General features: G+C 62.6%; 8 non-coding genes across 8 annotated transcripts; all 8 read left to right on the top strand.

Annotated features, from left to right (window-relative positions):
* Positions 1–190: 190 nt before the first annotated feature.
* On the top strand, positions 191–309 carry LOC142853157 (5S ribosomal RNA). The gene has a single exon (XR_012911096.1). It is a non-coding gene; the product is annotated as a 5S ribosomal RNA (ribosomal RNA).
* A 2,786-nt stretch (positions 310–3,095) lies between these two features.
* On the top strand, positions 3,096–3,214 carry LOC142853147 (5S ribosomal RNA). Its single transcript, XR_012911086.1, has one exon. It is a non-coding gene; the product is annotated as a 5S ribosomal RNA (ribosomal RNA).
* Positions 3,215–5,996: 2,782 nt separating this feature from the next.
* On the top strand, positions 5,997–6,115 carry LOC142853146 (5S ribosomal RNA). The gene has a single exon (XR_012911085.1). It is a non-coding gene; the product is annotated as a 5S ribosomal RNA (ribosomal RNA).
* A 2,775-nt stretch (positions 6,116–8,890) lies between these two features.
* Positions 8,891–9,009, top strand: LOC142853145 (5S ribosomal RNA). Its single transcript, XR_012911084.1, has one exon. It is a non-coding gene; the product is annotated as a 5S ribosomal RNA (ribosomal RNA).
* A 2,777-nt stretch (positions 9,010–11,786) lies between these two features.
* On the top strand, positions 11,787–11,905 carry LOC142853144 (5S ribosomal RNA). The gene has a single exon (XR_012911083.1). It is a non-coding gene; the product is annotated as a 5S ribosomal RNA (ribosomal RNA).
* Positions 11,906–14,675: 2,770 nt separating this feature from the next.
* On the top strand, positions 14,676–14,794 carry LOC142853143 (5S ribosomal RNA). The gene has a single exon (XR_012911082.1). It is a non-coding gene; the product is annotated as a 5S ribosomal RNA (ribosomal RNA).
* Positions 14,795–17,573: 2,779 nt separating this feature from the next.
* LOC142853142 (5S ribosomal RNA) lies at positions 17,574–17,692 on the top strand. The gene has a single exon (XR_012911081.1). It is a non-coding gene; the product is annotated as a 5S ribosomal RNA (ribosomal RNA).
* Positions 17,693–20,472: 2,780 nt separating this feature from the next.
* Positions 20,473–20,591, top strand: LOC142853141 (5S ribosomal RNA). The gene has a single exon (XR_012911080.1). It is a non-coding gene; the product is annotated as a 5S ribosomal RNA (ribosomal RNA).
* Positions 20,592–22,738: the final 2,147 nt, after the last annotated feature.

Below are 22,738 nucleotides of genomic sequence, written 5' to 3'. Positions count from 1 at the left end.
CCGTCCGTCCTTCCGGACTCGGACTCCGGAGGGCGTGGGGGCGTGGGGGCGGGCTGGCGTGCAGGAGCGCAGGCAGGCCAGTGTTGCAGCAGCAGCAGCAGCAGCAGCAGCAGCAGCAGCAGCAGCAGCAGCAGCAGCAGCAGCAGCAGCAGCAGCAGGCTCTTGGGGCACGACAGCGACACGCACCTCCGTCTACCGCCATACCACCCTGAACGCGCCCGATCTCGTCTGATCTCGGAAGCTAAGCAGGGTCGGGCCTGGTTAGTACTTGGATGGGAGACCGCCTGGGAATACCGGGTGCTGTAGGCTTTTTGTCTTCCTTTTCTCTTTCGGCCCCTTTTGGCCTTCGCGACCGCGGGCCGAGGGCCAGCCCGGACCAGGCAGGACACCACCAGGACAATCCGCACCCCGGAAAGACGGCGCACCTCTCACAAGGTTCCAAATCCACCCACCGCTCAGAGCCCTCAGGCACGCAGGAAACCCACCCACGAGGGGAAACACCCGAGTGGGGAAGGAAATGACAGGACCACTGAAGGAAATTAAGACTAACTCGCTGCGCGGGGTGGGTGTCACGGGTGGAAGCTGGACGGCCACCGGCATGCCCTTGGGAGCCACAGCGAGGGGCGAAGGGCGAGGGCCAAGGGCCTAGGTGCGCCTGGCATCGCAGCCCCGCACAGCACAACACTGTGTATGTGTTCAGGAAGAGATCGCCTCGCCCCCTCCACGCAATGCACCCGGTGGATGCGGTCTAAGAGCAAGCAGGCTCCACCCACCCACTCCCGGGGATGGGGTGTGCGCCCACCTGCGTGCCTGTGTGCCTGCTTGCCTGTGTGTAATGTGCAATGTGTGTGCTTGTGTGAGAAGCCCCATGTGGGTGCACGTGTGTTCGTGTAGGCCACAATAGGCGCCTTTGTGTTTGTGTGTGTGTTGTGCGTGCATGCTTGTGAGTGCGCACGTGTGTCTGGGGTTTTGCCTGCTTTTGTCTCTGCCTGCTCGGGAGTGTGTGCATTTTTGCATGATTGTGTGTGTGTGTGTGTGCTGTGCGTGCGTACTTGTGTGGATGTGCGTCTGGGTGTCCACCTGCTTGCGTGTCAGTCTGTAGGCTCCGATCGCGTGCTTGCGTACACGCGTGCTTGAGTGTGTTTCTGCATGCGCGAGCGTGTGAGTACGCTTGTGTGCAGGCCCGAGTGCCTACGGGCATGCGCGCGTGCATGAGGGGAAGCGCCCACGCACTGGTGCCCTCTAGGGCTCGCTCGGCTGGTGGGCTTGTCCCCGGTGGGATGGGATGCCAGGTATCAACAGTTGGTTGCCTCCTGAACCCAACCTGAGAGGCCAAGGCCTGGGCTCAGGGATGGAATCTGTGAGGTGGAGGCCAACCACCGAGGTCCAAGATGGGCATGGAGTCAAGAAGCTGGACGCTCAGGCGCTGTTCCACTAAGCCCTACGGTGGAACTCCCTATCTATCTATCTATCTATCTATCTATCTATCTATCTATCTATCTATCTATCTATCTACCCAGAGCCAAGCCGAGAGAGAGAGGTCTGTGCTGTGCTGAGCTGTGCGGTGGATTTCAGATGCCAGCCGACAGCATCCTTATAACAGTCCAGGCTCAGGAAGGTCCTGCTCAGCCCCAGAGGTGGGTGCAGAAGGAACAGACTTGCCTTCTTGAGTCTTCCTTGATGGTGGGGGATGCCGGGTGGCCCGGTGGAAATAAGGATACATAGCCCAAGAGAGTTGCGGCCGGGACCTGCCCCCGCCCCCACCGTCCAGGAGCAGAGAGCGCCAAGACCCAAGTTCCAAGTTCCAAGTTCCCTCGGCCCCACCGGTCGGCCCAGGAGCATCTTCCACGCTGGACAGCCTGCCTTTCTCTCTTCTCCCCGACGCGCAGGGCGGGCGTGCGGCCCACTTCACGACGAGGCACCTTCAATGGGGGACTGGATGGCCCCGCTGGCTGGCGATAGGGGATAGGGGTGGGACTGGGGGTGGGGGTGGACATGGGGCAGAACTGGAATCTTGGGAGCTGGCATTCCAAGTTCCAAAGAGAGAACCAAGGTTTCTCAGAACGGCGAGAAAGCACAGGCGGGCACAGGCACACAGTCTCTCTAACCCAATCCCAGGCTTTCTAGATTCTCCAGGAGGAGGGGGTTACTCTGGGGAGCCGAGGAAGAGGAGCAGGAGCAGGAGCAGGAGCAGGAGGGAAGGGCAGGTAGAAGAAGAGGTGGAGGAGGAGGAGCATTAGGAGGAAACTACAGTTCCCCAATGATGAGAGACTAGCGCCTAGCCACTACCAGACCCGTCGAGGCACCTCCGTAGGTAGGGCACCAGCAAGACAGTGTCTACCCCTGTCTGGAAGGATGCCCCAAGCGATCCAACCGCTTTGCCTGAGCCTATCTGGGCACCTCCCCCGCGAACTCCTCATGCCACCCCATGCCACCCCACCCCAGTCTCACCCCAGCCCCACCATCACCCCTTGCCGGGCGCCGCCCATCTCCCCGGACCCAACCCCCATGCTTCCACCAGTGGCCCGCGGGACGACAGAGGCAAGGAGCTGGCTGGCTACCTGGCAACAGTCCCCAGGTGGAGGGAGAGTCGGGGTCCAAAGCCGACCCCTGCCCTGGAAAGCCCTGAGGCCCTGTCAAAGCCGACACCCGTGGATTCCCCACCGAAGGAGGCTGAGGGCGGGCAAGGGAGGAGCCAGCTTGCGGGCCAACAAACCTGCCAGGGGCACGGTTGGGGCGCGGTGAGGGTGCCCGATGAGGAACGGGAGACAAGGTCGGTAGGTAGGGCTGCCTGGCGACTGCTGCTGGCCCTGGAGCCCGGCTCCGGGTCGGGGCAGAGGGCGGCCTAGCTGGCAGGCTGTCTGGCGGGCGGGGAGGGGATCGTCCGTCCGCCCGCCCGCCCGCCCGTCCGTCCGTCCTTCCGGACTCGGACTCCGGAGGGCGTGGGGGCGTGGGGGCGGGCTGGCGTGCAGGAGCGCAGGCAGGCCAGTGTTGCAGCAGCAGCAGCAGCAGCAGCAGCAGCAGCAGCAGCAGCAGCAGCAGCAGCAGCAGCAGCAGCAGCAGGCTCTTGGGGCACGACAGCGACACACGCCTCCGTCTACGGCCATACCACCCTGAACGCGCCCGATCTCGTCTGATCTCGGAAGCTAAGCAGGGTCGGGCCTGGTTAGTACTTGGATGGGAGACCGCCTGGGAATACCGGGTGCTGTAGGCTTTTTGTCTTCCTTTTCTCTTTCGGCCCCTTTTGGCCTTCGCGACCGCGGGCCGAGGGCCAGCCCGGACCAGGCAGGACACCACCAGGACAATCCGCACCCCGGAAAGACGGCGCACCTCTCACAAGGTTCCAAATCCACCCACCGCTCAGAGCCCTCAGGCACGCAGGAAACCCACCCACGAGGGGAAACACCCGAGTGGGGAAGGAAATGACAGGACCACTGAAGGAAATTAAGACTAACTCGCTGCGCGGGGTGGGTGTCACGGGTGGAAGCTGGACGGCCACCGGCATGCCCTTGGGAGCCGCGGCGAGGGGCGAAGGGCGAGGGCCAAGGGCCTAGGTGCGCCTGGCATCGCAGCCCCGCACAGCACAACACTGTGTATGTGTTCAGGAAGAGATCGCCTCGCCCCCTCCACGCAATGCACCCGGTGGATGCGGTCTAAGAGCAAGCAGGCTCCACCCACCCACTCCCGGGGATGGGGTGTGCGCCCACCTGCGTGCCTGTGTGCCTGCTTGCCTGTGTGTAATGTGCAATGTGCGTGCTTGTGTGAGAAGCCCCATGTGGGTGCACGTGTGTTCGTGTAGGCCACAATAGGCGCCTTTGTGTTTGTGTGTGTGTTGTGCGTGCATGCTTGTGAGTGCGCACGTGTGTCTGGGGTTTTGCCTGCTTTTGTCTCTGCCTGCTCGGGAGTGTGTGCATTTTTGCATGATTGTGTGTGTGTGTGTGTGCTGTGCGTGCGTACTTGTGTGGATGTGCGTCTGGGTGTCCACCTGCTTGCGTGTCAGTCTGTAGGCTCCGATCGCGTGCTTGCGTACACGCGTGCTTGAGTGTGTTTCTGCATGCGCGAGCGTGTGAGTACGCTTGTGTGCAGGCCCGAGTGCCTACGGGCATGCGCGCGTGCATGAGGGGAAGCGCCCACGCACTGGTGCCCTCTAGGGCTCGCTCGGCTGGTGGGCTTGTCCCCGGTGGGATGGGATGCCAGGTATCAACAGTTGGTTGCCTCCTGAACCCAACCTGAGAGGCCAAGGCCTGGGCTCAGGGATGGAATCTGTGAGGTGGAGGCCAACCACCGAGGTCCAAGATGGGCATGGAGTCAAGAAGCTGGACGCTCAGGCGCTGTTCCACTAAGCCCTACGGTGGAACTCCCTATCTATCTATCTATCTATCTATCTATCTATCTATCTATCTATCTATCTATCTACCCAGAGCCAAGCCGAGAGAGAGAGGTCTGTGCTGTGCTGAGCTGTGCGGTGGATTTCAGATGCCAGCCGACAGCATCCTTATAACAGTCCAGGCTCAGGAAGGTCCTGCTCAGCCCCAGAGGTGGGTGCAGAAGGAACAGACTTGCCTTCTTGAGTCTTCCTTGATGGTGGGGGATGCCGGGTGGCCCGGTGGAAATAAGGATACATAGCCCAAGAGAGTTGCGGCCGGGACCTGCCCCCGCCCCCACCGTCCAGGAGCAGAGAGCGCCAAGACCCAAGTTCCAAGTTCCAAGTTCCCTCGGCCCCACCGGTCGGCCCAGGAGCATCTTCCACGCTGGACAGCCTGCCTTTCTCTCTTCTCCCCGACGCGCAGGGCGGGCGTGCGGCCCACTTCACGACGAGGCACCTTCAATGGGGGACTGGATGGCCCCGCTGGCTGGCGATAGGGGATAGGGGTGGGACTGGGGGTGGGGGTGGACATGGGGCAGAACTGGAATCTTGGGAGCTGGCATTCCAAGTTCCAAAGAGAGAACCAAGGTTTCTCAGAACGGCGAGAAAGCACAGGCGGGCACAGGCACACAGTCTCTCTAACCCAATCCCAGGCTTTCTAGATTCTCCAGGAGGAGGGGGTTACTCTGGGGAGCCGAGGAAGAGGAGCAGGAGCAGGAGCAGGAGCAGGAGGGAAGGGCAGGTAGAAGAAGAGGTGGAGGAGGAGGAGCATTAGGAGGAAACTACAGTTCCCCAATGATGAGAGACTAGCGCCTAGCCACTACCAGACCCGTCGAGGCACCTCCGTAGGTAGGGCACCAGCAAGACAGTGTCTACCCCTGTCTGGAAGGATGCCCCAAGCGATCCAACCGCTTTGCCTGAGCCTATCTGGGCACCTCCCCCGCGAACTCCTCATGCCACCCCATGCCACCCCACCCCAGTCTCACCCCAGCCCCACCATCACCCCTTGCCGGGCGCCGCCCATCTCCCCGGATCCAACCCCCATGCTTCCACCAGTGGCCCGCGGGACGACAGAGGCAAGGAGCTGGCTGGCTACCTGGCAACAGTCCCCAGGTGGAGGGAGAGTCGGGGTCCAAAGCCGACCCCTGCCCTGGAAAGCCCTGAGGCCCTGTCAAAGCCGACACCCGTGGATTCCCCACCGAAGGAGGCTGAGGGCGGGCAAGGGAGGAGCCAGCTTGCGGGCCAACAAACCTGCCAGGGGCACGGTTGGGGCGCGGTGAGGGTGCCCGATGAGGAACGGGAGACAAGGTCGGTAGGTAGGGCTGCCTGGCGACTGCTGCTGGCCCTGGAGCCCGGCTCCGGGTCGGGGCAGAGGGCGGCCTAGCTGGCAGGCTGTCTGGCGGGCGGGGAGGGGATCGTCCGTCCGCCCGCCCGCCCGCCCGTCCGTCCGTCCTTCCGGACTCGGACTCCGGAGGGCGTGGGGGCGTGGGGGCGGGCTGGCGTGCAGGAGCGCAGGCAGGCCAGTGTTGCAGCAGCAGCAGCAGCAGCAGCAGCAGCAGCAGCAGCAGCAGCAGCAGCAGCAGCAGCAGCAGCAGCAGGCTCTTGGGGCACGACAGCGACACACGCCTCCGTCTACGGCCATACCACCCTGAACGCGCCCGATCTCGTCTGATCTCGGAAGCTAAGCAGGGTCGGGCCTGGTTAGTACTTGGATGGGAGACCGCCTGGGAATACCGGGTGCTGTAGGCTTTTTGTCTTCCTTTTCTCTTTCGGCCCCTTTTGGCCTTCGCGACCGCGGGCCGAGGGCCAGCCCGGACCAGGCAGGACACCACCAGGACAATCCGCACCCCGGAAAGACGGCGCACCTCTCACAAGGTTCCAAATCCACCCACCGCTCAGAGCCCTCAGGCACGCAGGAAACCCACCCACGAGGGGAAACACCCGAGTGGGGAAGGAAATGACAGGACCACTGAAGGAAATTAAGACTAACTCGCTGCGCGGGGTGGGTGTCACGGGTGGAAGCTGGACGGCCACCGGCATGCCCTTGGGAGCCGCGGCGAGGGGCGAAGGGCGAGGGCCAAGGGCCTAGGTGCGCCTGGCATCGCAGCCCCGCACAGCACAACACTGTGTATGTGTTCAGGAAGAGATCGCCTCGCCCCCTCCACGCAATGCACCCGGTGGATGCGGTCTAAGAGCAAGCAGGCTCCACCCACCCACTCCCGGGGATGGGGTGTGCGCCCACCTGCGTGCCTGTGTGCCTGCTTGCCTGTGTGTAATGTGCAATGTGTGTGCTTGTGTGAGAAGCCCCATGTGGGTGCACGTGTGTTCGTGTAGGCCACAATAGGCGCCTTTGTGTTTGTGTGTGTGTTGTGCGTGCATGCTTGTGAGTGCGCACGTGTGTCTGGGGTTTTGCCTGCTTTTGTCTCTGCCTGCTCGGGAGTGTGTGCATTTTTGCATGATTGTGTGTGTGTGTGTGTGCTGTGCGTGCGTACTTGTGTGGATGTGCGTCTGGGTGTCCACCTGCTTGCGTGTCAGTCTGTAGGCTCCGATCGCGTGCTTGCGTACACGCGTGCTTGAGTGTGTTTCTGCATGCGCGAGCGTGTGAGTACGCTTGTGTGCAGGCCCGAGTGCCTACGGGCATGCGCGCGTGCATGAGGGGAAGCGCCCACGCACTGGTGCCCTCTAGGGCTCGCTCGGCTGGTGGGCTTGTCCCCGGTGGGATGGGATGCCAGGTATCAACAGTTGGTTGCCTCCTGAACCCAACCTGAGAGGCCAAGGCCTGGGCTCAGGGATGGAATCTGTGAGGTGGAGGCCAACCACCGAGGTCCAAGATGGGCATGGAGTCAAGAAGCTGGACGCTCAGGCGCTGTTCCACTAAGCCCTACGGTGGAACTCCCTATCTATCTATCTATCTATCTATCTATCTATCTATCTATCTATCTATCTACCCAGAGCCAAGCCGAGAGAGAGAGGTCTGTGCTGTGCTGAGCTGTGCGGTGGATTTCAGATGCCAGCCGACAGCATCCTTATAACAGTCCAGGCTCAGGAAGGTCCTGCTCAGCCCCAGAGGTGGGTGCAGAAGGAACAGACTTGCCTTCTTGAGTCTTCCTTGATGGTGGGGGATGCCGGGTGGCCCGGTGGAAATAAGGATACATAGCCCAAGAGAGTTGCGGCCGGGACCTGCCCCCGCCCCCACCGTCCAGGAGCAGAGAGCGCCAAGACCCAAGTTCCAAGTTCCAAGTTCCCTCGGCCCCACCGGTCGGCCCAGGAGCATCTTCCACGCTGGACAGCCTGCCTTTCTCTCTTCTCCCCGACGCGCAGGGCGGGCGTGCGGCCCACTTCACGACGAGGCACCTTCAATGGGGGACTGGATGGCCCCGCTGGCTGGCGATAGGGGATAGGGGTGGGACTGGGGGTGGGGGTGGACATGGGGCAGAACTGGAATCTTGGGAGCTGGCATTCCAAGTTCCAAAGAGAGAACCAAGGTTTCTCAGAACGGCGAGAAAGCACAGGCGGGCACAGGCACACAGTCTCTCTAACCCAATCCCAGGCTTTCTAGATTCTCCAGGAGGAGGGGGTTACTCTGGGGAGCCGAGGAAGAGGAGCAGGAGCAGGAGCAGGAGCAGGAGGGAAGGGCAGGTAGAAGAAGAGGTGGAGGAGGAGGAGCATTAGGAGGAAACTACAGTTCCCCAATGATGAGAGACTAGCGCCTAGCCACTACCAGACCCGTCGAGGCACCTCCGTAGGTAGGGCACCAGCAAGACAGTGTCTACCCCTGTCTGGAAGGATGCCCCAAGCGATCCAACCGCTTTGCCTGAGCCTATCTGGGCACCTCCCCCGCGAACTCCTCATGCCACCCCATGCCACCCCACCCCAGTCTCACCCCAGCCCCACCATCACCCCTTGCCGGGCGCCGCCCATCTCCCCGGACCCAACCCCCATGCTTCCACCAGTGGCCCGCGGGACGACAGAGGCAAGGAGCTGGCTGGCTACCTGGCAACAGTCCCCAGGTGGAGGGAGAGTCGGGGTCCAAAGCCGACCCCTGCCCTGGAAAGCCCTGAGGCCCTGTCAAAGCCGACACCCGTGGATTCCCCACCGAAGGAGGCTGAGGGCGGGCAAGGGAGGAGCCAGCTTGCGGGCCAACAAACCTGCCAGGGGCACGGTTGGGGCGCGGTGAGGGTGCCCGATGAGGAACGGGAGACAAGGTCGGTAGGTAGGGCTGCCTGGCGACTGCTGCTGGCCCTGGAGCCCGGCTCCGGGTCGGGGCAGAGGGCGGCCTAGCTGGCAGGCTGTCTGGCGGGCGGGGAGGGGATCGTCCGTCCGCCCGCCCGCCCGCCCGTCCGTCCGTCCTTCCGGACTCGGACTCCGGAGGGCGTGGGGGCGTGGGGGCGGGCTGGCGTGCAGGAGCGCAGGCAGGCCAGTGTTGCAGCAGCAGCAGCAGCAGCAGCAGCAGCAGCAGCAGCAGCAGCAGCAGCAGCAGCAGCAGCAGCAGGCTCTTGGGGCACGACAGCGACACACGCCTCCGTCTACGGCCATACCACCCTGAACGCGCCCGATCTCGTCTGATCTCGGAAGCTAAGCAGGGTCGGGCCTGGTTAGTACTTGGATGGGAGACCGCCTGGGAATACCGGGTGCTGTAGGCTTTTTGTCTTCCTTTTCTCTTTCGGCCCCTTTTGGCCTTCGCGACCGCGGGCCGAGGGCCAGCCCGGACCAGGCAGGACACCACCAGGACAATCCGCACCCCGGAAAGACGGCGCACCTCTCACAAGGTTCCAAATCCACCCACCGCTCAGAGCCCTCAGGCACGCAGGAAACCCACCCACGAGGGGAAACACCCGAGTGGGGAAGGAAATGACAGGACCACTGAAGGAAATTAAGACTAACTCGCTGCGCGGGGTGGGTGTCACGGGTGGAAGCTGGACGGCCACCGGCATGCCCTTGGGAGCCGCGGCGAGGGGCGAAGGGCGAGGGCCAAGGGCCTAGGTGCGCCTGGCATCGCAGCCCCGCACAGCACAACACTGTGTATGTGTTCAGGAAGAGATCGCCTCGCCCCCTCCACGCAATGCACCCGGTGGATGCGGTCTAAGAGCAAGCAGGCTCCACCCACCCACTCCCGGGGATGGGGTGTGCGCCCACCTGCGTGCCTGTGTGCCTGCTTGCCTGTGTGTAATGTGCAATGTGCGTGCTTGTGTGAGAAGCCCCATGTGGGTGCACGTGTGTTCGTGTAGGCCACAATAGGCGCCTTTGTGTTTGTGTGTGTGTTGTGCGTGCATGCTTGTGAGTGCGCACGTGTGTCTGGGGTTTTGCCTGCTTTTGTCTCTGCCTGCTCGGGAGTGTGTGCATTTTTGCATGATTGTGTGTGTGTGTGTGTGCTGTGCGTGCGTACTTGTGTGGATGTGCGTCTGGGTGTCCACCTGCTTGCGTGTCAGTCTGTAGGCTCCGATCGCGTGCTTGCGTACACGCGTGCTTGAGTGTGTTTCTGCATGCGCGAGCGTGTGAGTACGCTTGTGTGCAGGCCCGAGTGCCTACGGGCATGCGCGCGTGCATGAGGGGAAGCGCCCACGCACTGGTGCCCTCTAGGGCTCGCTCGGCTGGTGGGCTTGTCCCCGGTGGGATGGGATGCCAGGTATCAACAGTTGGTTGCCTCCTGAACCCAACCTGAGAGGCCAAGGCCTGGGCTCAGGGATGGAATCTGTGAGGTGGAGGCCAACCACCGAGGTCCAAGATGGGCATGGAGTCAAGAAGCTGGACGCTCAGGCGCTGTTCCACTAAGCCCTACGGTGGAACTCCCTATCTATCTATCTATCTATCTATCTATCTATCTATCTATCTATCTATCTATCTATCTACCCAGAGCCAAGCCGAGAGAGAGAGGTCTGTGCTGTGCTGAGCTGTGCGGTGGATTTCAGATGCCAGCCGACAGCATCCTTATAACAGTCCAGGCTCAGGAAGGTCCTGCTCAGCCCCAGAGGTGGGTGCAGAAGGAACAGACTTGCCTTCTTGAGTCTTCCTTGATGGTGGGGGATGCCGGGTGGCCCGGTGGAAATAAGGATACATAGCCCAAGAGAGTTGCGGCCGGGACCTGCCCCCGCCCCCACCGTCCAGGAGCAGAGAGCGCCAAGACCCAAGTTCCAAGTTCCAAGTTCCCTCGGCCCCACCGGTCGGCCCAGGAGCATCTTCCACGCTGGACAGCCTGCCTTTCTCTCTTCTCCCCGACGCGCAGGGCGGGCGTGCGGCCCACTTCACGACGAGGCACCTTCAATGGGGGACTGGATGGCCCCGCTGGCTGGCGATAGGGGATAGGGGTGGGACTGGGGGTGGGGGTGGACATGGGGCAGAACTGGAATCTTGGGAGCTGGCATTCCAAGTTCCAAAGAGAGAACCAAGGTTTCTCAGAACGGCGAGAAAGCACAGGCGGGCACAGGCACACAGTCTCTCTAACCCAATCCCAGGCTTTCTAGATTCTCCAGGAGGAGGGGGTTACTCTGGGGAGCCGAGGAAGAGGAGCAGGAGCAGGAGCAGGAGCAGGAGGGAAGGGCAGGTAGAAGAAGAGGTGGAGGAGGAGGAGCATTAGGAGGAAACTACAGTTCCCCAATGATGAGAGACTAGCGCCTAGCCACTACCAGACCCGTCGAGGCACCTCCGTAGGTAGGGCACCAGCAAGACAGTGTCTACCCCTGTCTGGAAGGATGCCCCAAGCGATCCAACCGCTTTGCCTGAGCCTATCTGGGCACCTCCCCCGCGAACTCCTCATGCCACCCCATGCCACCCCACCCCAGTCTCACCCCAGCCCCACCATCACCCCTTGCCGGGCGCCGCCCATCTCCCCGGATCCAACCCCCATGCTTCCACCAGTGGCCCGCGGGACGACAGAGGCAAGGAGCTGGCTGGCTACCTGGCAACAGTCCCCAGGTGGAGGGAGAGTCGGGGTCCAAAGCCGACCCCTGCCCTGGAAAGCCCTGAGGCCCTGTCAAAGCCGACACCCGTGGATTCCCCACCGAAGGAGGCTGAGGGCGGGCAAGGGAGGAGCCAGCTTGCGGGCCAACAAACCTGCCAGGGGCACGGTTGGGGCGCGGTGAGGGTGCCCGATGAGGAACGGGAGACAAGGTCGGTAGGTAGGGCTGCCTGGCGACTGCTGCTGGCCCTGGAGCCCGGCTCCGGGTCGGGGCAGAGGGCGGCCTAGCTGGCAGGCTGTCTGGCGGGCGGGGAGGGGATCGTCCGTCCGCCCGCCCGCCCGCCCGTCCGTCCGTCCTTCCGGACTCGGACTCCGGAGGGCGTGGGGGCGTGGGGGCGGGCTGGCGTGCAGGAGCGCAGGCAGGCCAGTGTTGCAGCAGCAGCAGCAGCAGCAGCAGCAGCAGCAGCAGCAGCAGCAGCAGCAGCAGCAGCAGGCTCTTGGGGCACGACAGCGACACACGCCTCCGTCTACGGCCATACCACCCTGAACGCGCCCGATCTCGTCTGATCTCGGAAGCTAAGCAGGGTCGGGCCTGGTTAGTACTTGGATGGGAGACCGCCTGGGAATACCGGGTGCTGTAGGCTTTTTGTCTTCCTTTTCTCTTTCGGCCCCTTTTGGCCTTCGCGACCGCGGGCCGAGGGCCAGCCCGGACCAGGCAGGACACCACCAGGACAATCCGCACCCCGGAAAGACGGCGCACCTCTCACAAGGTTCCAAATCCACCCACCGCTCAGAGCCCTCAGGCACGCAGGAAACCCACCCACGAGGGGAAACACCCGAGTGGGGAAGGAAATGACAGGACCACTGAAGGAAATTAAGACTAACTCGCTGCGCGGGGTGGGTGTCACGGGTGGAAGCTGGACGGCCACCGGCATGCCCTTGGGAGCCGCGGCGAGGGGCGAAGGGCGAGGGCCAAGGGCCTAGGTGCGCCTGGCATCGCAGCCCCGCACAGCACAACACTGTGTATGTGTTCAGGAAGAGATCGCCTCGCCCCCTCCACGCAATGCACCCGGTGGATGCGGTCTAAGAGCAAGCAGGCTCCACCCACCCACTCCCGGGGATGGGGTGTGCGCCCACCTGCGTGCCTGTGTGCCTGCTTGCCTGTGTGTAATGTGCAATGTGTGTGCTTGTGTGAGAAGCCCCATGTGGGTGCACGTGTGTTCGTGTAGGCCACAATAGGCGCCTTTGTGTTTGTGTGTGTGTTGTGCGTGCATGCTTGTGAGTGCGCACGTGTGTCTGGGGTTTTGCCTGCTTTTGTCTCTGCCTGCTCGGGAGTGTGTGCATTTTTGCATGATTGTGTGTGTGTGTGTGTGCTGTGCGTGCGTACTTGTGTGGATGTGCGTCTGGGTGTCCACCTGCTTGCGTGTCAGTCTGTAGGCTCCGATCGCGTGCTTGCGTACACGCGTGCTTGAGTGTGTTTCTGCATGCGCGAGCGTGTGAGTACGCTTGTGTGCAGGCCCGAGTGCCTACGGGCATGCGCGCGTGCATGAGGGGAAGCGCCCACGCACTGGTGCCCTCTAGGGCTCGCTCGGCTGGTGGGCTTGTCCCCGGTGGGATGGGATGCCAGGTATCAACAGTTGGTTGCCTCCTGAACCCAACCTGAGAGGCCAAGGCCTGGGCTCAGGGATGGAATCTGTGAGGTGGAGGCCAACCACCGAGGTCCAAGATGGGCATGGAGTCAAGAAGCTGGACGCTCAGGCGCTGTTCCACTAAGCCCTACGGTGGAACTCCCTATCTATCTATCTATCTATCTATCTATCTATCTATCTATCTACCCAGAGCCAAGCCGAGAGAGAGAGGTCTGTGCTGTGCTGAGCTGTGCGGTGGATTTCAGATGCCAGCCGACAGCATCCTTATAACAGTCCAGGCTCAGGAAGGTCCTGCTCAGCCCCAGAGGTGGGTGCAGAAGGAACAGACTTGCCTTCTTGAGTCTTCCTTGATGGTGGGGGATGCCGGGTGGCCCGGTGGAAATAAGGATACATAGCCCAAGAGAGTTGCGGCCGGGACCTGCCCCCGCCCCCACCGTCCAGGAGCAGAGAGCGCCAAGACCCAAGTTCCAAGTTCCAAGTTCCCTCGGCCCCACCGGTCGGCCCAGGAGCATCTTCCACGCTGGACAGCCTGCCTTTCTCTCTTCTCCCCGACGCGCAGGGCGGGCGTGCGGCCCACTTCACGACGAGGCACCTTCAATGGGGGACTGGATGGCCCCGCTGGCTGGCGATAGGGGATAGGGGTGGGACTGGGGGTGGGGGTGGACATGGGGCAGAACTGGAATCTTGGGAGCTGGCATTCCAAGTTCCAAAGAGAGAACCAAGGTTTCTCAGAACGGCGAGAAAGCACAGGCGGGCACAGGCACACAGTCTCTCTAACCCAATCCCAGGCTTTCTAGATTCTCCAGGAGGAGGGGGTTACTCTGGGGAGCCGAGGAAGAGGAGCAGGAGCAGGAGCAGGAGCAGGAGGGAAGGGCAGGTAGAAGAAGAGGTGGAGGAGGAGGAGCATTAGGAGGAAACTACAGTTCCCCAATGATGAGAGACTAGCGCCTAGCCACTACCAGACCCGTCGAGGCACCTCCGTAGGTAGGGCACCAGCAAGACAGTGTCTACCCCTGTCTGGAAGGATGCCCCAAGCGATCCAACCGCTTTGCCTGAGCCTATCTGGGCACCTCCCCCGCGAACTCCTCATGCCACCCCATGCCACCCCACCCCAGTCTCACCCCAGCCCCACCATCACCCCTTGCCGGGCGCCGCCCATCTCCCCGGACCCAACCCCCATGCTTCCACCAGTGGCCCGCGGGACGACAGAGGCAAGGAGCTGGCTGGCTACCTGGCAACAGTCCCCAGGTGGAGGGAGAGTCGGGGTCCAAAGCCGACCCCTGCCCTGGAAAGCCCTGAGGCCCTGTCAAAGCCGACACCCGTGGATTCCCCACCGAAGGAGGCTGAGGGCGGGCAAGGGAGGAGCCAGCTTGCGGGCCAACAAACCTGCCAGGGGCACGGTTGGGGCGCGGTGAGGGTGCCCGATGAGGAACGGGAGACAAGGTCGGTAGGTAGGGCTGCCTGGCGACTGCTGCTGGCCCTGGAGCCCGGCTCCGGGTCGGGGCAGAGGGCGGCCTAGCTGGCAGGCTGTCTGGCGGGCGGGGAGGGGATCGTCCGTCCGCCCGCCCGCCCGCCCGTCCGTCCGTCCTTCCGGACTCGGACTCCGGAGGGCGTGGGGGCGTGGGGGCGGGCTGGCGTGCAGGAGCGCAGGCAGGCCAGTGTTGCAGCAGCAGCAGCAGCAGCAGCAGCAGCAGCAGCAGCAGCAGCAGCAGCAGCAGCAGCAGCAGCAGCAGGCTCTTGGGGCACGACAGCGACACACGCCTCCGTCTACGGCCATACCACCCTGAACGCGCCCGATCTCGTCTGATCTCGGAAGCTAAGCAGGGTCGGGCCTGGTTAGTACTTGGATGGGAGACCGCCTGGGAATACCGGGTGCTGTAGGCTTTTTGTCTTCCTTTTCTCTTTCGGCCCCTTTTGGCCTTCGCGACCGCGGGCCGAGGGCCAGCCCGGACCAGGCAGGACACCACCAGGACAATCCGCACCCCGGAAAGACGGCGCACCTCTCACAAGGTTCCAAATCCACCCACCGCTCAGAGCCCTCAGGCACGCAGGAAACCCACCCACGAGGGGAAACACCCGAGTGGGGAAGGAAATGACAGGACCACTGAAGGAAATTAAGACTAACTCGCTGCGCGGGGTGGGTGTCACGGGTGGAAGCTGGACGGCCACCGGCATGCCCTTGGGAGCCGCGGCGAGGGGCGAAGGGCGAGGGCCAAGGGCCTAGGTGCGCCTGGCATCGCAGCCCCGCACAGCACAACACTGTGTATGTGTTCAGGAAGAGATCGCCTCGCCCCCTCCACGCAATGCACCCGGTGGATGCGGTCTAAGAGCAAGCAGGCTCCACCCACCCACTCCCGGGGATGGGGTGTGCGCCCACCTGCGTGCCTGTGTGCCTGCTTGCCTGTGTGTAATGTGCAATGTGTGTGCTTGTGTGAGAAGCCCCATGTGGGTGCACGTGTGTTCGTGTAGGCCACAATAGGCGCCTTTGTGTTTGTGTGTGTGTTGTGCGTGCATGCTTGTGAGTGCGCACGTGTGTCTGGGGTTTTGCCTGCTTTTGTCTCTGCCTGCTCGGGAGTGTGTGCATTTTTGCATGATTGTGTGTGTGTGTGTGTGCTGTGCGTGCGTACTTGTGTGGATGTGCGTCTGGGTGTCCACCTGCTTGCGTGTCAGTCTGTAGGCTCCGATCGCGTGCTTGCGTACACGCGTGCTTGAGTGTGTTTCTGCATGCGCGAGCGTGTGAGTACGCTTGTGTGCAGGCCCGAGTGCCTACGGGCATGCGCGCGTGCATGAGGGGAAGCGCCCACGCACTGGTGCCCTCTAGGGCTCGCTCGGCTGGTGGGCTTGTCCCCGGTGGGATGGGATGCCAGGTATCAACAGTTGGTTGCCTCCTGAACCCAACCTGAGAGGCCAAGGCCTGGGCTCAGGGATGGAATCTGTGAGGTGGAGGCCAACCACCGAGGTCCAAGATGGGCATGGAGTCAAGAAGCTGGACGCTCAGGCGCTGTTCCACTAAGCCCTACGGTGGAACTCCCTATCTATCTATCTATCTATCTATCTATCTATCTATCTATCTATCTATCTATCTACCCAGAGCCAAGCCGAGAGAGAGAGGTCTGTGCTGTGCTGAGCTGTGCGGTGGATTTCAGATGCCAGCCGACAGCATCCTTATAACAGTCCAGGCTCAGGAAGGTCCTGCTCAGCCCCAGAGGTGGGTGCAGAAGGAACAGACTTGCCTTCTTGAGTCTTCCTTGATGGTGGGGGATGCCGGGTGGCCCGGTGGAAATAAGGATACATAGCCCAAGAGAGTTGCGGCCGGGACCTGCCCCCGCCCCCACCGTCCAGGAGCAGAGAGCGCCAAGACCCAAGTTCCAAGTTCCAAGTTCCCTCGGCCCCACCGGTCGGCCCAGGAGCATCTTCCACGCTGGACAGCCTGCCTTTCTCTCTTCTCCCCGACGCGCAGGGCGGGCGTGCGGCCCACTTCACGACGAGGCACCTTCAATGGGGGACTGGATGGCCCCGCTGGCTGGCGATAGGGGATAGGGGTGGGACTGGGGGTGGGGGTGGACATGGGGCAGAACTGGAATCTTGGGAGCTGGCATTCCAAGTTCCAAAGAGAGAACCAAGGTTTCTCAGAACGGCGAGAAAGCACAGGCGGGCACAGGCACACAGTCTCTCTAACCCAATCCCAGGCTTTCTAGATTCTCCAGGAGGAGGGGGTTACTCTGGGGAGCCGAGGAAGAGGAGCAGGAGCAGGAGCAGGAGCAGGAGGGAAGGGCAGGTAGAAGAAGAGGTGGAGGAGGAGGAGCATTAGGAGGAAACTACAGTTCCCCAATGATGAGAGACTAGCGCCTAGCCACTACCAGACCCGTCGAGGCACCTCCGTAGGTAGGGCACCAGCAAGACAGTGTCTACCCCTGTCTGGAAGGATGCCCCAAGCGATCCAACCGCTTTGCCTGAGCCTATCTGGGCACCTCCCCCGCGAACTCCTCATGCCACCCCATGCCACCCCACCCCAGTCTCACCCCAGCCCCACCATCACCCCTTGCCGGGCGCCGCCCATCTCCCCGGACCCAACCCCCATGCTTCCACCAGTGGCCCGCGGGACGACAGAGGCAAGGAGCTGGCTGGCTACCTGGCAACAGTCCCCAGGTGGAGGGAGAGTCGGGGTCCAAAGCCGACCCCTGCCCTGGAAAGCCCTGAGGCCCTGTCAAAGCCGACACCCGTGGATTCCCCACCGAAGGAGGCTGAGGGCGGGCAAGGGAGGAGCCAGCTTGCGGGCCAACAAACCTGCCAGGGGCACGGTTGGGGCGCGGTGAGGGTGCCCGATGAGGAACGGGAGACAAGGTCGGTAGGTAGGGCTGCCTGGCGACTGCTGCTGGCCCTGGAGCCCGGCTCCGGGTCGGGGCAGAGGGCGGCCTAGCTGGCAGGCTGTCTGGCGGGCGGGGAGGGGATCGTCCGTCCGCCCGCCCGCCCGCCCGTCCGTCCGTCCTTCCGGACTCGGACTCCGGAGGGCGTGGGGGCGTGGGGGCGGGCTGGCGTGCAGGAGCGCAGGCAGGCCAGTGTTGCAGCAGCAGCAGCAGCAGCAGCAGCAGCAGCAGCAGCAGCAGCAGCAGCAGCAGCAGCAGCAGCAGGCTCTTGGGGCACGACAGCGACACACGCCTCCGTCTACGGCCATACCACCCTGAACGCGCCCGATCTCGTCTGATCTCGGAAGCTAAGCAGGGTCGGGCCTGGTTAGTACTTGGATGGGAGACCGCCTGGGAATACCGGGTGCTGTAGGCTTTTTGTCTTCCTTTTCTCTTTCGGCCCCTTTTGGCCTTCGCGACCGCGGGCCGAGGGCCAGCCCGGACCAGGCAGGACACCACCAGGACAATCCGCACCCCGGAAAGACGGCGCACCTCTCACAAGGTTCCAAATCCACCCACCGCTCAGAGCCCTCAGGCACGCAGGAAACCCACCCACGAGGGGAAACACCCGAGTGGGGAAGGAAATGACAGGACCACTGAAGGAAATTAAGACTAACTCGCTGCGCGGGGTGGGTGTCACGGGTGGAAGCTGGACGGCCACCGGCATGCCCTTGGGAGCCGCGGCGAGGGGCGAAGGGCGAGGGCCAAGGGCCTAGGTGCGCCTGGCATCGCAGCCCCGCACAGCACAACACTGTGTATGTGTTCAGGAAGAGATCGCCTCGCCCCCTCCACGCAATGCACCCGGTGGATGCGGTCTAAGAGCAAGCAGGCTCCACCCACCCACTCCCGGGGATGGGGTGTGCGCCCACCTGCGTGCCTGTGTGCCTGCTTGCCTGTGTGTAATGTGCAATGTGCGTGCTTGTGTGAGAAGCCCCATGTGGGTACACGTGTGTTCGTGTAGGCCACAATAGGCGCCTTTGTGTTTGTGTGTGTGTTGTGCGTGCATGCTTGTGAGTGCGCACGTGTGTCTGGGGTTTTGCCTGCTTTTGTCTCTGCCTGCTCGGGAGTGTGTGCATTTTTGCATGATTGTGTGTGTGTGTGTGTGCTGTGCGTGCGTACTTGTGTGGATGTGCGTCTGGGTGTCCACCTGCTTGCGTGTCAGTCTGTAGGCTCCGATCGCGTGCTTGCGTACACGCGTGCTTGAGTGTGTTTCTGCATGCGCGAGCGTGTGAGTACGCTTGTGTGCAGGCCCGAGTGCCTACGGGCATGCGCGCGTGCATGAGGGGAAGCGCCCACGCACTGGTGCCCTCTAGGGCTCGCTCGGCTGGTGGGCTTGTCCCCGGTGGGATGGGATGCCAGGTATCAACAGTTGGTTGCCTCCTGAACCCAACCTGAGAGGCCAAGGCCTGGGCTCAGGGATGGAATCTGTGAGGTGGAGGCCAACCACCGAGGTCCAAGATGGGCATGGAGTCAAGAAGCTGGACGCTCAGGCGCTGTTCCACTAAGCCCTACGGTGGAACTCCCTATCTATCTATCTATCTATCTATCTATCTATCTATCTATCTATCTACCCAGAGCCAAGCCGAGAGAGAGAGGTCTGTGCTGTGCTGAGCTGTGCGGTGGATTTCAGATGCCAGCCGACAGCATCCTTATAACAGTCCAGGCTCAGGAAGGTCCTGCTCAGCCCCAGAGGTGGGTGCAGAAGGAACAGACTTGCCTTCTTGAGTCTTCCTTGATGGTGGGGGATGCCGGGTGGCCCGGTGGAAATAAGGATACATAGCCCAAGAGAGTTGCGGCCGGGACCTGCCCCCGCCCCCACCGTCCAGGAGCAGAGAGCGCCAAGACCCAAGTTCCAAGTTCCAAGTTCCCTCGGCCCCACCGGTCGGCCCAGGAGCATCTTCCACGCTGGACAGCCTGCCTTTCTCTCTTCTCCCCGACGCGCAGGGCGGGCGTGCGGCCCACTTCACGACGAGGCACCTTCAATGGGGGACTGGATGGCCCCGCTGGCTGGCGATAGGGGATAGGGGTGGGACTGGGGGTGGGGGTGGACATGGGGCAGAACTGGAATCTTGGGAGCTGGCATTCCAAGTTCCAAAGAGAGAACCAAGGTTTCTCAGAACGGCGAGAAAGCACAGGCGGGCACAGGCACACAGTCTCTCTAACCCAATCCCAGGCTTTCTAGATTCTCCAGGAGGAGGGGGTTACTCTGGGGAGCCGAGGAAGAGGAGCAGGAGCAGGAGCAGGAGCAGGAGGGAAGGGCAGGTAGAAGAAGAGGTGGAGGAGGAGGAGCATTAGGAGGAAACTACAGTTCCCCAATGATGAGAGACTAGCGCCTAGCCACTACCAGACCCGTCGAGGCACCTCCGTAGGTAGGGCACCAGCAAGACAGTGTCTACCCCTGTCTGGAAGGATGCCCCAAGCGATCCAACCGCTTTGCCTGAGCCTATCTGGGCACCTCCCCCGCGAACTCCTCATGCCACCCCATGCCACCCCACCCCAGTCTCACCCCAGCCCCACCATCACCCCTTGCCGGGCGCCGCCCATCTCCCCGGACCCAACCCCCATGCTTCCACCAGTGGCCCGCGGGACGACAGAGGCAAGGAGCTGGCTGGCTACCTGGCAACAGTCCCCAGGTGGAGGGAGAGTCGGGGTCCAAAGCCGACCCCTGCCCTGGAAAGCCCTGAGGCCCTGTCAAAGCCGACACCCGTGGATTCCCCACCGAAGGAGGCTGAGGGCGGGCAAGGGAGGAGCCAGCTTGCGGGCCAACAAACCTGCCAGGGGCACGGTTGGGGCGCGGTGAGGGTGCCCGATGAGGAACGGGAGACAAGGTCGGTAGGTAGGGCTGCCTGGCGACTGCTGCTGGCCCTGGAGCCCGGCTCCGGGTCGGGGCAGAGGGCGGCCTAGCTGGCAGGCTGTCTGGCGGGCGGGGAGGGGATCGTCCGTCCGCCCGCCCGCCCGCCCGTCCGTCCGTCCTTCCGGACTCGGACTCCGGAGGGCGTGGGGGCGTGGGGGCGGGCTGGCGTGCAGGAGCGCAGGCAGGCCAGTGTTGCAGCAGCAGCAGCAGCAGCAGCAGCAGCAGCAGCAGCAGCAGCAGCAGCAGCAGCAGCAGCAGCAGCAGCAGCAGGCTCTTGGGGCACGACAGCGACACACGCCTCCGTCTACGGCCATACCACCCTGAACGCGCCCGATCTCGTCTGATCTCGGAAGCTAAGCAGGGTCGGGCCTGGTTAGTACTTGGATGGGAGACCGCCTGGGAATACCGGGTGCTGTAGGCTTTTTGTCTTCCTTTTCTCTTTCGGCCCCTTTTGGCCTTCGCGACCGCGGGCCGAGGGCCAGCCCGGACCAGGCAGGACACCACCAGGACAATCCGCACCCCGGAAAGACGGCGCACCTCTCACAAGGTTCCAAATCCACCCACCGCTCAGAGCCCTCAGGCACGCAGGAAACCCACCCACGAGGGGAAACACCCGAGTGGGGAAGGAAATGACAGGACCACTGAAGGAAATTAAGACTAACTCGCTGCGCGGGGTGGGTGTCACGGGTGGAAGCTGGACGGCCACCGGCATGCCCTTGGGAGCCGCGGCGAGGGGCGAAGGGCGAGGGCCAAGGGCCTAGGTGCGCCTGGCATCGCAGCCCCGCACAGCACAACACTGTGTATGTGTTCAGGAAGAGATCGCCTCGCCCCCTCCACGCAATGCACCCGGTGGATGCGGTCTAAGAGCAAGCAGGCTCCACCCACCCACTCCCGGGGATGGGGTGTGCGCCCACCTGCGTGCCTGTGTGCCTGCTTGCCTGTGTGTAATGTGCAATGTGCGTGCTTGTGTGAGAAGCCCCATGTGGGTGCACGTGTGTTCGTGTAGGCCACAATAGGCGCCTTTGTGTTTGTGTGTGTGTTGTGCGTGCATGCTTGTGAGTGCGCACGTGTGTCTGGGGTTTTGCCTGCTTTTGTCTCTGCCTGCTCGGGAGTGTGTGCATTTTTGCATGATTGTGTGTGTGTGTGTGTGCTGTGCGTGCGTACTTGTGTGGATGTGCGTCTGGGTGTCCACCTGCTTGCGTGTCAGTCTGTAGGCTCCGATCGCGTGCTTGCGTACACGCGTGCTTGAGTGTGTTTCTGCATGCGCGAGCGTGTGAGTACGCTTGTGTGCAGGCCCGAGTGCCTACGGGCATGCGCGCGTGCATGAGGGGAAGCGCCCACGCACTGGTGCCCTCTAGGGCTCGCTCGGCTGGTGGGCTTGTCCCCGGTGGGATGGGATGCCAGGTATCAACAGTTGGTTGCCTCCTGAACCCAACCTGAGAGGCCAAGGCCTGGGCTCAGGGATGGAATCTGTGAGGTGGAGGCCAACCACCGAGGTCCAAGATGGGCATGGAGTCAAGAAGCTGGACGCTCAGGCGCTGTTCCACTAAGCCCTACGGTGGAACTCCCTATCTATCTATCTATCTATCTATCTATCTATCTATCTATCTATCTATCTATCTACCCAGAGCCAAGCCGAGAGAGAGAGGTCTGTGCTGTGCTGAGCTGTGCGGTGGATTTCAGATGCCAGCCGACAGCATCCTTATAACAGTCCAGGCTCAGGAAGGTCCTGCTCAGCCCCAGAGGTGGGTGCAGAAGGAACAGACTTGCCTTCTTGAGTCTTCCTTGATGGTGGGGGATGCCGGGTGGCCCGGTGGAAATAAGGATACATAGCCCAAGAGAGTTGCGGCCGGGACCTGCCCCCGCCCCCACCGTCCAGGAGCAGAGAGCGCCAAGACCCAAGTTCCAAGTTCCAAGTTCCCTCGGCCCCACCGGTCGGCCCAGGAGCATCTTCCACGCTGGACAGCCTGCCTTTCTCTCTTCTCCCCGACGCGCAGGGCGGGCGTGCGGCCCACTTCACGACGAGGCACCTTCAATGGGGGACTGGATGGCCCCGCTGGCTGGCGATAGGGGATAGGGGTGGGACTGGGGGTGGGGGTGGACATGGGGCAGAACTGGAATCTTGGGAGCTGGCATTCCAAGTTCCAAAGAGAGAACCAAGGTTTCTCAGAACGGCGAGAAAGCACAGGCGGGCACAGGCACACAGTCTCTCTAACCCAATCCCAGGCTTTCTAGATTCTCCAGGAGGAGGGGGTTACTCTGGGGAGCCGAGGAAGAGGAGCAGGAGCAGGAGCAGGAGCAGGAGGGAAGGGCAGGTAGAAGAAGAGGTGGAGGAGGAGGAGCATTAGGAGGAAACTACAGTTCCCCAATGATGAGAGACTAGCGCCTAGCCACTACCAGACCCGTCGAGGCACCTCCGTAGGTAGGGCACCAGCAAGACAGTGTCTACCCCTGTCTGGAAGGATGCCCCAAGCGATCCAACCGCTTTGCCTGAGCCTATCTGGGCACCTCCCCCGCGAACTCCTCATGCCACCCCATGCCACCCCACCCCAGTCTCACCCCAGCCCC

This window comes from Microtus pennsylvanicus, chromosome 6, assembly GCF_037038515.1.
Source record: "Microtus pennsylvanicus isolate mMicPen1 chromosome 6, mMicPen1.hap1, whole genome shotgun sequence".
Classification (NCBI taxonomy): Eukaryota; Metazoa; Chordata; class Mammalia; order Rodentia; family Cricetidae; genus Microtus; species Microtus pennsylvanicus.
This window is presented reverse-complemented; position numbering and strand designations above follow the sequence as displayed.